We start from the raw sequence: 6258 nt of genomic DNA, 5'->3' as shown, positions 1-6258 counted from the left end.
AGAACAGCATGCAACTCTTGATTTCGGAGTAATGAGTTTGAGCACCACAATGGATGTAGAGATTACTTTAAAAAATAAACAACAACAACAACAACAAAACAAATCACAGTACTGAAAATAGGAGAAAATCTTTATGACATTAAATGGTGCAAGGATTTCTTGTATAAAACACCAAAGGTGATGGCAACAAAGCAAAAAATGAAAAACTGGACTATCTCCAACTCAGAAACTTCCATGTATCAAATGAATGTAGAATGAATAGTACCAAACACAACTTGTATAACCGAATGAAAATTATGCAAATCCTTTTTCTAATAAGAGGTCAATATCCAGAAAAAAATTTCCACAACATGACAACAACATCAAATAACCTGATTTCAAAGACAAAGGATCTGAACAGACCTTATCCAAAGAGGATATACAAATGGACAAGCATATAAAAAGATGTTCAACATCATGAATCATTCAAGAAATGCAAATCAAAGCCACAATGAGAAATCGCTTCATATCCATTAGGATGGCTACCATCAAAAACCAAAGAAGAGAACATATTAAGGATCAGTGAGGATAGGGAGAAACTGAAACCTCATGGGAACATAAAATTGTGTAATATTATGAGAAAAGAATAGTTTACTTTCTCAAAAAAAGAAAAAGACAACACAACACAACCAAACAATTATCTTATGACTTAGCAATACCATTTTTTAGTATATTCAAAAGCTCTGAAAGCAGGGTCTTAAGGAAGAAACATAATACAACCATGTTCACTGCAGTATTCCCAATAGCGAAAACTTAGATACAACTATTTTTTGACAGATCAAGAGATAAACACAATGTGGTACACAAATACAACAAAGTATGATTCAGCCATAAAACAATTTTCATATATGCTACAAAATGGATGAAACTTAAGCACATTATCTCAAATAAAATATGCCACTCACATAAGGACAAATCCTTATGACTGCATTTATGTGAGGTACTTAACAGTAAAACAACAGAAAGACAGTGGCCAGGAGCTGGGAGCAATGGTGAGGGATATATTCTGATGGATACAGTTTAGTTTTTTTAAGATCAAAAAGCTATGGAAATGAATAATGATGGCTGCATAACGTGGTACTTAGCAACACTAAACTGCATACTTAAAAACAGGAAAACTGGGGCGCCTAGGTGACTCAGTCAGTTAAGCGTCCGATTTCAACTCAGGTCATGATCTCACAGTTCGTGGGTTCGAGCCCCACGTCGGGCTCTGTGCTGACAGCTCAGACCCTGGAGCCTGCTTCAGATTCTGTATCTCCCTCTCTCTCTGCCCCTCCCCTACTCACGCTGTCTCTCTTTCTCTCTCTCTCTCTCTCAGAAATAAATAAAACAGGGGCGCCTGGGTGGCTTAGTCGGTTAAGCGTCTGACTTTCACTTAGGTCATGATCTCACGACTCGTGGGTTCGAGCCCCATGTCGGGCTCTGTGCGGACTGCCAGCTCAGAGCCTGGAGCCTGTTTCAGTCTGTGACTCCCTCTCTCTCTGACCCTCCCCTGCTCACACTGTCTCTCTCTCTCTCCTAGAAATAAATAAAACATTTAAAAATAAAAATAAAAACAGGAAAATGGCAAATTTGGTGTTATGTATGTTTTACCGAAATTTAAAATACTTGTGTGATACAGACTTAGGAAATGAACAAACAGTAAAATTGAAAAGCTTAAGCTTTTCACCTAATTATTTTTGTACCACTTTGATACACTAAACTTTATAGCAACTATAAACTATTTTGGAATATTACAAAAAGAAAATATAGGGGCACCAGATGGCTCTGTTGGTTAGGTGTTCGTCTCCTGATTTCAGCTCAGGTCATGTCTCAGGGTTTAGCCCTACTTTCATCTCTCCCTTCTCTCCACCTATCACTCAAAATAAATAAATAAGCTTTTAAAAATNTTGCATGTGGTGACTGAAAGCATATCTTTAATGTACTACTATCTGGAAATTATGTTATACAAAGCAGGAGTTCATATTTTTTCCCCCTGTCATACAAGATGAGCCTCATTTGGGTATTTACTGGGTTGACATGTATCAATGGACATACATAAGCAAAACTAACACCCAAACCGTTGCAGAGTACAGTTTATACCGAATAATACATATAAGGGATTTTTCAAGATATGTAGAAGACTGTGTGTTAAAATTAACTGCCTCATAAGTGATCTCCAAGGTTTGTTTGTTTTTTTGGGCGGTTGTCTTGTGAGGTTTTTTTTGTTTTGTTTTTCATTCATAAGAAAGCAAAATGTTATGAGAATCACAAGCTCTGCATGTTGCTTTAAAGTATGCTTCCTCAGGGTATTACTGATGTTTTTGCTTATTAATCCATACTTTCTTGAACCCTCAACTAAAATGTGGCCTTTCTGGAGATGTCTCCTTAACTATATCCCCTTATACTAGATTGTCATAGCCCCTTGAACTTTACTTTTTTGGCATCACGTGACTATTACTCTATATGGTAAAACATGAACTTCATAATGACTGTAGCCTTATAGGTTTGCTTATCAGTGAGTCCTCAGAAGTCCACAAAATACGTCACATTCTCTAACAATCTAGCGACGACTAGCACAATTTGAGTAAACAAATGCCTTAAATAAAGATCGGCAAATCAGTACTTGTCCTTTGCAACAAAATGTTTTCATAAGCTGCTGTTAAGAAATCTGACCTAGGAATAGGGATATCCAACAACGTAGATAAGCAGGGGGACCCAAATGTCCCTTCTCTCTCAAACACAGCAGTGTTGATGCTAAAGGACTCTGAATTCCAAGAGTCCAAGCTGCAGACTGAGAAAGACATCTCCAGGGACCCAGAGGGACAACCTGGTGGGCCATAACATGTGACTCGGAACTGGAAACATAAAACGGGTCGGGTAGGAGGGAGAACTGGGAAATACAAATGGCCTGGGGAGGGATCCTCTTCTGCAGAGAGACAAAGGTAAGAGAAAGAGAGGCTGGGGAAGCATAGGACTATATCTGGACAAGAGAAAAATCATGGACTAGGATGCACAAAAAATCCAATCTCTAACTGTGGGGTTTTCTCTGGACTGGGCAACCTGCCTGTTTCCACACCTGGGGAGCCAGCCTCTGGGGTAGTAACTTAGTTCACAGGCACAGTCCACAATGGGAGAAAGTAATGCCCTCCCTGGAAAGGCTATGGGAAGAGTATACAACCATTCAAAGGACAAGGACTACCTTCGTTCACCAGAGGCCGTATATCAGCAGCACAAAGTGGCACTTCCCCAGAATCAGGGTGCACAGAGTGGGACTCATTAAGACATCCAGGTTTAAATCCCAGCCACACACTAGGGAGCTGCAAGAGGCGATAGCAGGGCAAAATTGCCTGGTTTATGCTTGCGACACTTCAAGGATGGTCTGAAAAAATTGGTTTGGGACACCCAGTCAGTGAAAGAGATACAAAGGTGTCGCCATTTTTCTCCCCATCACCAACAAGGTGGAGCTTCAGGGAACTGAGAGTGGCCCACAGTGGAGGCTGGACTGGCATATACCAAAACACACCCCTCCAAGCCTGGGATGAGATTGACGCTGATGACAACTCTACTCCAGACCAGCACTACCACTAGTTCCAAAGTACCCAGTGGTTCTGCATTTCCTGAATTCTTGGGCAATTCTTATTAAATATACACATATATTTTCTCCCTTCCTTTTCTCCTTATTTCTTCTCTCCTCTCCTCTATACGTCCCCTCTTTAATACAGTAGTGCTTGCAGGTGCAGGACACATGACAAGCTTTTAAAACACATAAAGGACAGAAAAACTAGCTGTAAAGATGAAATGGATGAATTCTCCTCAAAAGGAATTCCAGGAAGAAATGACAGCTAAAGTATAGAAGACAGCAGAGGACCTATTGCTGCAGACATCAAGGAACTAAAAAATAGTCATGATATATTAACAAATGCTGAAAATGAGGTGCAAAATAAACTCAAGGTGGTAACAGCAAGGATTGAAGGGGCAGAGTCAGTTAAATAGATGATTAAATTATGGGAAAAGATGAAGCTGAGAAAAAGATTTTTAAAAATCTGGACAAGGGAGAATTAGAGAACTAAGTGATTCAATGAAATGTAATAATATCCATACCACAGGAGTTCCTAGAAGAAGAGGGANTCTCTGACCCTCCCCTGCTCATGCTGGCTCTCTCTCTCCTAGAAATAAATAAAAATATAAAAAAAAAAAAAAAAAAAGAAGAGGGAGAAAGCAGAGCAGAAGGTGTACTTGAACAAATCATAGCTGAGAACTTCCTAATCTGGGGAAAGAAACCATTACTGAAGGCACAAAGAATTCCCTGCAGATATAACATGAATCAATCTTCTGCAGGACATACCATAGTGAAATGGGCTGTAACCTACAATGGCAATAGATACATAAGAGTAGTAGCAGACCTGTCTACAGAAACTTGGCAGACCAAAAAGGAGTAGCAGGAAATTTTCAATGTGCTAAATAGGAAAAAAATACAGCCAAGAATCCTTTATCCAGCAAACCTGTGATTCAGAATAGAAAGAGAGATAAGGTTTTCCCAGACAAACGAACACTGAAGGAATTCATCACCACTATACCAGCCCTACAAGAGATCCTAAAAGTGGACTCTGGGAGTGGAATGTCGAAAAGATCACGGAGGAACAGCAACATCACTAGAAGTATGAAACCTACAGATAACACAATGACTCTTTATCTTTCAATAATAACAATGAATGTAAATGGACTAAATGTTCCAGTCAAAAGACACAGGGTATCAGAATAAATAAAGAACAAAACCTATCTATTTGCTGTCTACAAAATAGAGCCATTTTAGACCTGTGGACACCGTCAGACTGAAAGTTAGGGGCTGGAGAAAAATCTATCATGCTACTGGAAGTCAAAAGAAAGCTGATACTTCTTTCAGACAAACTAGATTTTACAGTAAAGGCTGAAACAAGAAATGAGTAAGTGCATTATATCATAATTAGAGGGTCTATCCATCAAGAAGAGCTAATAATCATAATGTTTGTGCACCCAATTTGGGACCACCCAAATATATAAAACAATCACAAACATAAGCAATCTTATTGGTAAAAATGTGGTAACTGCAGGGAGTTTAATACTCCATTTACAGCAAAGGACAAATCATCTAGGCAGAACATCAATAAAGAAACAATGGCCCTGAATGATACACTGGACCAGATGGACATGACTTGAAAAGTTATCGGAACTTTTCATCCAAAAGCAGCAGAAATCATATTCTCCTTCAGTTCACATGGAACATTCTCCATGATAGAGCACACAGTTTACAAAACAGCCCTCAAAAATATAAAAGATTTGAGATCATACCATGCACATTTTCAGATTACAATGCTAAGAAACTTGTAATCAATCACAGGAAAAGGTCTAGAAAACCTCCAAAAGTATGTAGGTTAAAGAACATCCTACTAAGGAATGAATGTGTCAACCAGGCATGTAAGAAGAAACTAAAAAATATACGGAAGCAAATGAACATGAAACATGATAGTCCAAGCCATTTGAGATACAGTAAAGGCAGTCCGAAGAGGAAAATACATTGCAATCCAGGGCTATCTCAAGAAACAAGAAAAATTCCAAATACAAAATAACAGCACATCTAAAACAAGCACAACAGCAAAGAAACTCCAAGGCCAGAAGATGAAAAATAATAAAGATCGGAGCAGATCTTTTATAAACAATATAAAATCCAAACAAAACAGTAGAACAGATCAATTAAATAAAGAGCTGGTTATTTTAAAAAATAAATAAAACTGATAAACCCCTAGCCATACTTCTCAAAAAGAGAGAGTACCCAAATAGATAAAATCACTAATGAAAATGGGTTTATCATAATCAATCCCTCAGAAATACAAGTAATTATCAGAGAATACTATGCCAACAACTGGACAACCTGGAAGAAATGGACATATTCCTAGACATCCACACACTACCAAAATTCAAACAGGAAGAAACAGAAAATTTGAACAGAACCATAACCAGAGATGAAATTGAATCAAAATAAAAACCTTGCACCAAATGGGGCGCCCGGGTGGCTTAGTCGGTTAAGCGTCCGACTTTCACTCAGGTCATGATCTCGCGGTTCGTGGGTTCGAGCCCCGCATCGGGTTCTGTGCTGACTGCCAGCTCGGAGCCTGGAGCCTATTTCAGAGTCTGTGTCTCCCTCTCTCTCTGACCCTCCCCTGCTCACACTGTCTCTCTCTCTCTCCTAGAAATAAATAA

This window comes from Crocuta crocuta, unplaced genomic scaffold (genome assembly GCF_008692635.1).
Source record: "Crocuta crocuta isolate KB4526 unplaced genomic scaffold, BGI_CrCroc_1.0 scaffold2088, whole genome shotgun sequence".
Taxonomy (NCBI): Eukaryota; Metazoa; Chordata; class Mammalia; order Carnivora; family Hyaenidae; genus Crocuta; species Crocuta crocuta.
This window is presented reverse-complemented; position numbering follows the sequence as displayed.